Source organism: Papio anubis, chromosome 8, assembly GCF_008728515.1.
Source record: "Papio anubis isolate 15944 chromosome 8, Panubis1.0, whole genome shotgun sequence".
NCBI classification, from domain to species: Eukaryota; Metazoa; Chordata; class Mammalia; order Primates; family Cercopithecidae; genus Papio; species Papio anubis.
The window spans coordinates 18,655,910-18,668,510 of record NC_044983.1 but is presented as its reverse complement, the minus strand read 5'-3'; positions in this window follow the sequence as shown (position 1 = coordinate 18,668,510).

The following is a 12,601-nucleotide window of genomic DNA, read 5'->3' as shown; positions in this document are numbered from 1 at the left end:
ACTTGAAACCTTAAAGTTCTGCTGAATTAGATTGAATAGTACATACACATTAAAAATCTAGACCCAATCATGGAAAATAAAACTTATTTTGTGTGGTCAAATTGGCTAAGATTAGATGATTTTACTTATAAGGGTCAATTAAAAATTAGTTGTAGTAGTACACTGATGCAAAACTAGAATTTGGTCTTCTCTAATAAAATGACATTTGAGAATGTGAAGGTTTCTTTTTAGTAATTGGCCTAGAAAACAAATATTCTCTTTTGTGCAGGTAATTTTTTTATGCTTGATGTTGTCTTTTATCATGTCTTATTACTTAAAAAAAACAAGTCTTCTCATTGTTAAAATAGCTAAGTGTTTTATCATAAGTATGTAATCTTCTATATTTCCCTTTAAAAAAATATTTTACTGTCAGTTCCACTACATAGATAACCAAGACCATGTTTAATTGTTTTAAACCTGTTGACATTTTTGACAAACTTCTCAAAATTAAATTCAAATTAATTCTTTGTGACCTTAAATTAACCTTGAGATTTTCCAGTTGGGCCCCTGGAAAGTGCACAGGCTGTCTTTCTCCTTTAAAAAGATATATACTGAACTAATTACACTTGTTTTATATGTTAATATAAGAAGCATTGTCAAATGATGCTGAACATTAAGTTATACTTATGGGTATGTTATTGATAGGAGTTTTCCAAAAATTGTATGAGCTGTCTAGAAATCAAATATACACATCATAATTTTGTTTATTATGTTTATATGCTGTATGCCACAGAAATAGCCAAATTCTCTTGTAAATTTCTGTTTATAATGAACTCATTTTTAACCATGGCCATTCTGTCTTTGTCATATACAGTTATTGTTCTGATTTTTCTATAAAAACATCTGAATTAGCTGCAGTCCAAAACTGCTTCTCCTTCAAGGAGATTCACGTAAAAATAACCTGACACATACTTTTGAACACAGGTTTCTGATAACATTAAGATCATACCATTAAACTAATAATTTCCAGAACTCTAATGGAGAAATTGATGGCTTCATGAAACTGCTAATTCAGTATCAAGCAGAAAAAGAATTATATGGAACTAAATGGACTCCTGAATATTAATTACATTTTGTTTGAAACATTGCTGGTTTTTCAAATGTTTTGTTTTGCAGATTTAAGAAGCCTTTTCCCTTAAAGCTATCTATAGCTTACATCAATTGGTAAAGTATGCCTTTGTAAGCCAAAATTGAAACAATTCTTTTTTCCCTACCTGATCCCTCCAGAATTCAGAAACTATTCATAAGCATTATTTTTATGGCAATAGTTATTTGCATAAGTGCGATAAGAATCTGTTCTCCTTGCAACAATACACAATTGCAAACGGTGGTTATATTATCAAGGCTTTGACTGGAATACCATGTTTTCAGATAGGACTAGACAACTTTAAGGAACTAAGCTTGACTTTACAAAGCCAACAAAGCAACACTTTGACAAAATCAGCCTGAGGGCTTCCAGCCTTATAGGTGAGTAAGTAATGCCATTTTCTAGCAGGCCCAGAAACCTCATGATATTTTAGAGACTGCAAGAAGAAAGAATCTTACCTACATCTATAGGTGTCACATATGCAGCCTGATGGTATGTCCTTGGTTTGGTTTCCTAGCCTTGAGAGGCCTTTACAAGTCCAATCTGAGATTTCTTGCCAAAAGTTCGAGTACAGCAAAGCAAACTTTAACCTGTATGGCCTATCACTATTTTTGTTGCACTATGTAAATAATCTAGTCATATATAATGAGACTAAACTCATTTTGCAAACACATCAGTCTTACTTTATTTTTGGTAGAAGTTGAGGTGACAGTGTAGAGAAAAACTGTGTTTCAGAAGAAAACTATAGTAAACCCAATATTAGATTCTAGCCTTGTTTGCTTTGAGGTTTTATTATTTTCCTGCAATCTGGACTTGATACTGAATTCTTCCGATTTCCTCCAATATCTATGACTCTTGACAATATTTCCGATATTCTTCCACATTTATGACTTGTAATCACTAAAATTAAAACTGCTGTTTTCCTGAAGCCCTGTAAGCTGAAGCTGGACAGTTTGATATAAACTTCAGAGAAATCACCACAACAGTTTGTGTGTGAATAATTTTTGTGACATTCAAATTGCAAACCATTTGGAATGGTTTGCTAGAAAGTCTGTTAGACTGCCAATGCCTGTCCTCACTCCAATTGAAGATGCTTCAAGCTCACCATCTAGAAATCTTCTTGATTGGCTGCCTCCTGGACTCAGAAACTATCATTTGTTCCAACAATTAATCTTTGTTTTATTCTTTTATTTTCACAGAAATTAAACTCCCCTCATTAAAGACCTGATGGCTCACATTATCCAGGAGATCCTCCACTACTAAGTCCCAACAGACGATTCAGCTGCTCCTTAATGAACAAAAGGCAAATAAACAAGAAAACTGGCATATTATTCAAAGGAAAAAAGAATGTCTTTTTTTTCTTTCTTTGAAGAAGGGTGGGCTGAAAAATTCTTTACTTGGCTAAACTTAAGTCAAGATTCTGAACCTTCTCCTAGGCCCTTCTGTGAACTTCCTTGTCAAATTCCATTTTAGCAGAGAACCCTGCCATGTCCATTCAGCAAGAACTCTCCATAGTCAAGATCTAGCTATGCTCATTATCTGATCAGGTTTTCATCCTCTACCATTCCTTAGGTGAAGTCTGATCACCTGGGCTATCTTCAGCAAGAATCATGTGAGATTGGTTAATCCAGAATTGTCTTTACCCCTTGTCTTAGTTTATTTTCTGCTGCTGTAATAATACAACAGACTGGGTAAATTTTAAGAAATAGGAATGTATTTAGCTCAGCTTTCTGGAAGCTGAGAAGTGAAGAACATGGTGTAGCATGTGGCGAGGGTCATCTCATGGCATAAAGTAGAACTGAGAGTGTGACATAGAGAAAATCAAGTACGAACTTATCCTTTTGTCAGGTGCTCACCCTCATGGTAATGACATTAATCCACTCATGAAGGTGGAGCCCTGATTACCTAATCACCTCTTAAAGGTCTCATCTCTTAATATTATCACAATAGCAATTAAACTTCAACAGAAATTTTGGAGGAGACATTCAAACTACAGTGCCTCTGATGCTTCCTCTTAATAATTTTCCATCCACTAACCCCCGCACTACTCCTTGGCTGTACATTTCCACTTGTCCATGCCGTATTCAGAGTCAAGCCCAGTCTCTCTCTCCACTGTAAGACCCCATTGCAGTGGTTCTATAGTTATTGTGATTGCCCTGAATAAAGTCTTCCTTACCGTATTAGTCCGTTCTCACACTGCTAAATTGAAATGCCTGAGACTGCGTACTTTATAAAGGAAATAGGTTTAACTTACTCACAGTTCTGCACGGCCAGGGAGGCCTCAAGAAGCTCACACACAAGGTGGAAGGCCAAGGGAAGCAAGACACCCTCCCCGCAAGACGGCAGGAAGAAAATGAACACAGGAGGAACGACCACACATTTATAAAACCATCAGATCTCGTGAGAACTCACTCACTCTCATGAGAACAGAATGGGGAAAATCACCGTTCATGATTCTATTACCTTCAGCTGGTCTCTCCTTTGACACGGGGGGATTAAGGGAATTATAATTAAAGATGATATTTTGGGTAGGGACACAGCCAAACCATATAACTTACCATGCTTTAACAAGTAGAGTATTGTTGAAAAATTTTTCTTTAATACCAGAAGTAAGAGAGAAACAGATGTCCTGGTGCCAAAAGGCACTGACACTAATGTGTAAATGACTGCTTCCCAATCTCAGAAAATTAAGGACAGGATGACTCAAAGAGATGACAAGGCTTCAAAGAATCAGCTGGAGGACTCAAAAAATAATCCTGCCAGCATCCCAGTTTTGCCTGGGTGATTCTGTCAACAGGTATCTACCTGATCCACACAAGGCTCGACTGCAGGTATAATTTGAATAGATTGGCAACCACATCCCTCCCCTCCCAGCCCCTCCTCTCACATCTAGCCCTGGCACATGGACTAGTCTACCCAGCATGGAGTTTCTGGAGGGCACACATCCAAGCTAACAAGCAACAATACACTCAGAGTGTTTGATATTGCACGATGATCAAATTGGCTTTCCTGGAGAACCCAGAGATTAATGAAGCCTCCCACTACCTCCCTGTCCCCCTGCCTAGGAAAAGGCTTGCACGATTGTTCACTTCAGGGGAGGAAAATGAGAGAGATGTAACATCACACCGAGCTAAAACACTCATCGTAAATCATTTCCCCCGGACGTGACTCACTGGGGCTGTACATGGTTTCTTCATCTGAGAGGACAAGAAGACCCAGCTGAAATATTTCAGCACACACAAACGGCCTGCTCACTGGACTGCTCCCAACTCTCTGGCTTGTGGATTTTCAAGTACAGCCTTTTCCCTCAGGAGTAACATATGACCTAGCATGCTGGACCTGTTTTTGTTTTTCCTCCAAGAGAGTGTAAGACAATCTCTGCAAAGTACTATGCTCTGTTAGCAGTGCCAGAACCTCTAGATTTTTCTTTGTACCTGTTCATAATTGTTACAGTTCATGCATTGCAAAGCATTTCCCTTTTAATTGATACCAAGGGGCAGCTCGCTCCTTTAAAGTGATTCAGGATTGGCACTGCTCGTTAAAGGAGAGAAGAGAAGGTGGGGCTGAAATGTAGCTAATTATGTCAGGCTCTAGAAAGGGAGCAGGTGAAAGCTTTTCATCTGGGACCTCTGCAGATTGCTAAATTAACAGAGTCTGGAGCTGACAAACAGGTTGGAGCCAGCCAATGGAGCACACCCGGATATAAAGGCCCACGCTGCCGGGGAGGTTTCTACTGTCATCCATGAGCTCTGTGAAGTGGTGAGGTTTGGGCATGGGAGAGAGGGAGACGTGGGAGAAGTAACTGTACCTCAGCCTCCCTGCCTAATTCTCCATAGTCAATGCTTTAAGGTCCTGGGAATATAGGTGAACCTGGAGGGCACTAGGCTACGTAAAATAAGCCAGTCACAGAAGGACAAATACTGTAGGGTTTCACTTATATGAGGTCTCTAAAATAGTCAAACTCATAGGAACAGAGAGTAGAATGAGGGCTGCCAGAGGCTGCAGGGAGAGGGAATGGGGCATGGCTATTCAATGTTATAAAGCTTCAATAATGCAAGATGAGTAAGTTCTGGAGATCTCCTGTACAACATCATGCCTCGAGTTAGTAATACTGTGCTGTACACTTCATAATTTGATAAAAGGGTAGATTTTACGTTAAATGTTCTTGCTACATGAAATTAAAAATATCCTGGCAGGAAAAAACAAGGGGCGTCATCAAACTATGGCCCACAACTCTGGCCTACTGACTGTTTTTACATTTTTTTGTGGTTGCAAGTCAAAAAAAAAAAAAAGAAATAATGTTTTACGACATGTGAAAATTATGTTAAATATATATTTTAATGCTCTAAGTAAAGTTTTATTGGAACCTGTATTATTTACACATGGTCTATAGCTGCTTTTGTACTACAGCAGCAGACTGGCATAGCTGCAACAGAGACTGGCCCATACAGCCTAAACTATTTACTATCTGGCCTTTAGAAACAATGTTTGCTGATGCTATTTGCTGACCCCATTTGATGAGAGTTGGACTGTAGCTGTGAGGCACAGAAACTGCTTTGAACTTTGGGTGAACAGATCTAGGTTTGACGCCTATCCCCAACTTTGAGAAAAAAATACATACCTCTCTGATGACAAGTATCTCCATTTGTAAAATGGAAACCATATATAGTCCATGGATTTTTTTTGAAATTTGAATAACATGAGATATATGGGAGGAAAAAAATTGGCACGATGCTTGGTATAGAGTAGATGTTCAATAAACAATAACAGAATGAATAAAAGAATACATTCACATACAACCTTTATCCTGTGCATTTTAAAGCTCCCATTTTGGTTCTATGTCTTCAAGAAAGTTCCCCATCTTCCCAGCTAAACTTGTCCAAAATGACCTCCTCCTGCTCTCAATGTCTGCAGTGATTGCCAAACTTCTCTCTTTTCTACCTCGACAAGGCCTCTTGGTGTTAGTTTCTATGGGTGTCTAGTTCATCTTCCCCTCTGGATTGTCAGGTCAGGTGACACCATCACTGCTGTGCAGAATGTAGTTGAGAAGATGTGTACACGCTGTCTGTAAATGAGGCATGTCAAATATGGAGCTCACACAACAACTTACAGAATTTCATAGAGGACTGAGGTACTCAGTGAAGGCTTCACAGAGGAAGTGGGCCTGGAGCCGAGGTTGAAAGTTGACAGTTTTGCTTGTACAGAATCTCCCTCAGAAAGAGAGAAGTGGGATGAGCTGTGATAATAATACATGAGCCAAGTATGGAGACTTTTTTCAGGAAGGCAGCAATTGGATTGGGGTGAAAGATGATGACTGGTGTCAAATGAATCAAGATACTTGGGGCTGCAAATGGCAGAAATCCATGTTTAAACTTGATAAAAACCTGAGAAAAATGTATTATCTCACTTGACTAGAAGTTGAGAAAACAGAACTCTAGGCACAGAAGAACTTAGGTTCAGTTTCTCTGCAGTTCTCTTGACTCCATCCATCTTTGGGTAGACCTTGTTCTGAGACCTCGTTTCCCACACGGTGTCAAGATGGCTGCCTGCAGCCCCTGTAGCCAATGCGGTCCCTTCCTCACACCCAGACAGGCAGGGAGAGGGAAGACAGTCTCTCTCCTACCCCTAAAGGAAGGCCCTTTTCTTCTCTCTTACTGAGCTAGCTAGAGTCACATGATCACTCCTGGACCAATAGCAGCCTGACTTCCTGAACTGGTCTCCAGCAAGAGCCTGTAGTGGAATCACCATGACCAGCTTAGACTAATCAAGATCCACCTCAGCAAGAGCTTCCCCCAATCACATAGGCTGCAGGGAGAAGGGATGGATTCCTGAATAAAGTTGGGGTACTGATAAGAAAAAGGAAGGAGGACAAGATGCTGAGCAAGCAACTATCTGTCCTCTATAACTAATAAATCACTACAAATGGCATATTGAAGTTAGGTTGTGGAATAACCGGGAATATCAAAATCAGAACTGCAGATGGTATCCTGAAGAAAAAAGTGGATTTCTATGATTGCTCCCTGCCACAAGCAACTCATGCATGGATTTATAATAGCCTGAACAAACCTCGCAAAGTCTAGGCCAAAACATTTAGGAGAGGAGGAGAGATAAATAAGTTGTTATAACCCAGATTTCACTTTGACTTTCTGTGAAGCATAGACAAAATATAGATGATAGATAGATAGATAGATAGATAGATAGATAGATAGATAGATAGATAGATAGATAGATAGAGACAGATAGATAGAGATATAGATATAGACAGGGATTCACTCCACAACCTTGCTATCGGCCCAAACGATAGCTTCAGTCTTTTAATTACTACTGCCCAGTCCTTGGCTTCCTCTCTACTGCAGCTTACCCAGAATAGCACACGCTATATATTTTTTCAGAAATGACAGAAATATTCCTGGTGCTTGGGTTAAGTAATTAAGATTTGCTGTGGGAACACCAAGGAACCCCATTAAAATGGCTACGTAGCTTGGCAAATGAATTACTTAGTGTTTAATTACTAAAAATTACTATCAATTACTAAATGTTACTGCAAATTACTTGCAGAATAGACACATTTGTTTGTGGCTATTAATGATTTCAATTACTCCTCATAGGTAATTGGTTTCTGCACACACACGGGTATCAACTGTCGAATAGGAGCTCAGCAATAAACGTCGTTCCTCTTCTTTTAGCTCATAGCCGAAAAATTAAACACTGTACCCATAGTTCCTCTAGGTTTCTGTGCTACTTAACATTGCTTGTCTGGGACTTCTAGGGCTGGAAGGGATCTCAGAGACCTCTTCCAGGGAGCAGAAGAGGAAGCAAGACACAGAGGTTAGTGGTTACTCAGAATCACCCAGCCAACACTACAATATAGATCAACATCAAACACTTCTGCACAGTGAAAGGATCCAGTCACAAAAGACCAAAATTGCCTGATCCAATTTTTATAAAATGTCCAGAATTGGCAAATCTATAGAAATAGAAAGTAAGTCAGTTGCTGCTTCAATCTGGAAGGTGGGGGAAAGAGCTGGCGAGTGAGAAGGGACAATTAGGGGAGTGAGGAGTGACTGATAATAGGCACAAGATTTATTTGGGGGGTAGCAAAGATGTTTTAAAATTAGATTATAGAGATGGTTGTATAACTCTATAAATACTAAAATCCATTGAATTATACATCTTAATTGGGTGATTATTATGGTATATAAGTTATATCTTAATACAGCTGTTAAAACAAGTATTTTTAATCACATAATTAGAGAATGATAGGGCTGGATCAAGGAGCTGATGCTCCTGACTCCCACTTGATCGCACTTTCCACTGGACCATCCTGCTTCAACAGATGCCAAGCTTGCTGGAATTTGTAACTCACTGAAGAAGATGGCCATTAAGACTCACTGTTGAAATTGTGGCCTTATTTATGAAGGGCTCACTTCCGGCTATTTGTGGATTATTAAGAGAGTATAAACTATGTTCATTAAAGCAGCATAAAATGCAACCATAAAATGCATATAATAACTGAAAACCAAATAAAATGATGTCTTAGCTTAGAATGTATTCATCATGCATAAAACAACACAGAACTTGTGACAACGGCTTGCCAGTAGGTAGTTTATTTGGGATGGCAAACCTATGGAATGGGATGGAGGGAACGGGAAGAGTAAAAAGGGAAAGGAGAAAAAGTCAATCCCAGGGTATATGACTGAGTTGATTCAATGGTTGTAAACAACTGAGACTCAGTCCCACCAGGCCCTTGAAGAGTTGTGTACCCTGTGCTTCAGAATTGTTCATAGTAAGGAGAGAGAAATATTCACGCAATGGCTCCTTATTCACTGGTAAAGACTTTTTCCGGACATTGTTTAACTCCCTAGCTCTTCCAGATGGGTATTTGAACCAGCACAACTAAGCAATATCCCATAGCATCCTCCAAGGTAGAGACAGAGAAGCCTAAGAGCAGAAAGTAAGAGATAAGCCACAAGGCTCTGGCCACTCTGATCAGGCTACCTGTACATGCAGCCTGTTGTTGCAGCAATAGCCAAAGCCACAGGTAAGTAAGTCAGAAAGGTCTAAGATGGAGGATCCAAGATGTCCCACAGAAGACATATTATAAGAGAAACAGAAGCTCATCAACAGCTCCAAGAAGAATCAAATTGAGGAAAAATTGAATTGGCAATATGCGACGAGAACCTCCAGTCTAGAATAGACTTCACCTATGTCTGGAATATTGGAGAGTTTAATGGAATCCCAGCCTTCCAGCACTTTGGAGGAATATTACACTGGCCAAAAGTCCTGCCTATACTTCTTCAAATAACCACACTCAAAAATAAATACTTCCGGCAGGGCAGTGTCTCCTGCCTGTATTCCCAACACTTTGGGTGGCTGAGGTGGGAGGGTTGCTTGAGTCCAGGAGTTCAAAACCAGCTCAGGCAACATGACAAAATTCCATCTCTACAGAAAATGCAAAAAAAAAAAAACAAATGAGCCGGGCATGGTGGTGCACACCTGTGGTTCCAGCTACTCAGGAGGCTTAGCTGGGAGGATCATCTGAACCCGGGAGGTTGAGGCTGAAGTGAGTCATGATCACACCACTGCCCTCCAACCTGGATGACAGAGTGAGACCTTGTCTCAAAAAAAAAAAAAAAAAAAAAAAGAATACTTCTATACCCTTCCTACTCCCCAGCATACTTCAGTATTCTTAGCTAATCTGCCCAACCTTATTCCCTGGAAATTTTTCTTTAGGTCGGTCTACTCAATACCAGTTTGTATTAGTCAGGTTCTCTAGAGGGACAGAACTAATAGGATACATACACACACACACACACACACACATATATGTATATGTATATATACACACACACGTATACATATACATATATACATACGTATACGTATACATATATACATACATATATACATATGTATACGTATATATGTGTGTGTGTATGTGTGTATGTATATATAAAGAATAGTTTATTAAGTATTAACTTATATGATCACAAGGTCCCACAATAGGCTGTCTGCAAGCTGAGGAGTAAGAAGAGCCAGTCTGAATCCCAAAACTGGAAAACGTGGAGTCCAATGTTCGAGGGCAGGAAGCATCCAGCATGGGAGAAAGATGTAAGCTGGGAGGCTAGGCCAGTCTCTTGACTTTTTTCACGTTTTTCTGCCTGCTTTATATTCGCTGGCAGCTGATGAGATTGTGCTCACCAGATTAAGGGTGGATCTGCCCTCCCCAGTCCACTGACTCAAATGTTAATCTCTTTTGGCAACACCCTCACAGACACACCCAGGATCAACACTTTATATCCTTCAATCCAATCAAGTTGACACTCAGTATTAACCATTACACAGTTCAATATCTTCACTCAACTCTGCACATGTCTTTCACACATTGGAGAAAGGACATCCCTTCAGTAAATGGCAATTTAAAAAGTGGATCTACATCTGCGAAATAATAAAACTAGACCCCTGGCGGGTTCAGTGGCTCACACCTGTAATCCCAGCACTTTGAGAGACAAAGGTGGTGGATCACATGAGGTCAGGAGTTCGAGACCAGTCTGGCCAGCATGGTGAAACCCTGTCTCTACTAAAAATAACAAACAAACAAAAAAAATAGGCTGGCATGGTGGTGCATACCTGCAGTCCCAGCTATTCAGAAGGCGGAGGCAGGAGAATCACTTGAACCCTGGAGGCAGAGGTTGCTGTGAGCCAAGATCATACCACTGCACTCCAACCTGGGTAACAGAGCAAGACTCTGTCTTAAACAAATAAATAAATAAATAAACAAACAAACAAACTAGACCCCTATCTCTCACCATATACAAAAATCAACTCTAAATAGATTGAAGACTTAAATGTAAGACCTGAAACTTTAAAACTACTACAAGAAAACATTGGACAAACACTGCATAAAATTGGACTGAGTAAGGATTTTTCAAATAAGACCTCAAAACCACAGGCAACAGAAGCAAAAATAGGCAAATAGGATTACATCAAACTAAAAGGTTTCCGCACAGCAGAGGAAACAACGGAGTGCAGAAACAACCTACAGGATGAGAGAAAAACTGCACATCTAACGAGTAGTTAATATCCAGTCTATATAAGGAACTCAAGCAACTCAATAGCAGATAACAATAATCATCAGATTAAAAAGGGGGGAAAGTCTGAATAGACATTTCTCAAAAAAAGACATAGAAATTGTCAACAGATACATGAAAAACTCAACATCATTAATTATCGGGGAAATGCAATTCAAAACCACAATGAGATACCACTCTGCCCCAGTTGGGATGGCTATTATCAGAAAAACAGAATGTGACAAGAGCTGGTGAGGATGTGGAGAAAGAGAAATTATTAGGTGCTATTGGTAGAAATGTAAAAAACTATAGCCTTTATAGTACAGCATGGAAGTACCTCAAAAAATTAAAATGTAAACTATCATATGATTCAGCAATTCCATTACTAGGTGTATATCCAAAAGAAATGAAATCAGTATATTGAAGAGAAATCTGCACTTCTGTGTTTACTGCAGTGCTATTTACAATAGCCAAGATATGAAATCAACCTAAATGCCCATCTACAGATGAATGAATACAGAAAATGTTATATATATATAAAATGTTATATATATATATATATACACACACACACACACACACACAATAGAACACTATTCAGCCATAAAACAGAATGAAATCCTGTCATTTGCAACAGGGTGAATGAACCTGGAGGACATTATGTTAAGTGAAATAGGCCAGGCACAGAAAGACAAACACGGTATGTCTAGCTCATATGTAGAACTTAAAACGTTGATTTCATAGAAGTAGAGAGTAAATAGTGATTACCAGAGGCTGGGAGGCAGAGGGGAGTAATGCAAAAGGTTGGTCAATAGTTACAAAGTTATAGTTAGACTGAAAGAATATGTTCTTGTGTTCTATTCCATAGTAGGGTGATTATAGCAAATAACAATGTAGTGTGTATTTCAGGAGAACTAGAAGAGTTTGAAAGTTATCACTGCAAAGAAATGATAAATGTTTAAAGTGATGGATATGCTAATTATCCTGATTTGATCATTATACAATGTATATATGTATTGAAACATCACACAGTACTCCTTAAATATGTATGATTGTTATATATCAATTACAGATTTAACATAAATTCTTAAAAAGAAACTTAAAATGTTAAGTGGTGTATGAACCCAGAAAGTCTCACTGCAGAACCTACACTCTGCCTCATAGATGTCAGGGGGAGAACAACTGAATGAGTAAAGTCTAATGCAGGGGCTATTTTACAAAGTTATGAGCAGCGTTAAGAGAAATAGTGAAATATGTCAGGGCAACAATGGCTGTTCCCATCCCTTGGCTCTCAAGGCAAGGGAGGAAATAGCCTCTAGAAAGACCCTAGAAAGTTATAGGTGACAGCAGCCTGGGGGAAGCCGTCATCTTGCACAGAGAGATCAATCTGTGCCAATCTGCAGGA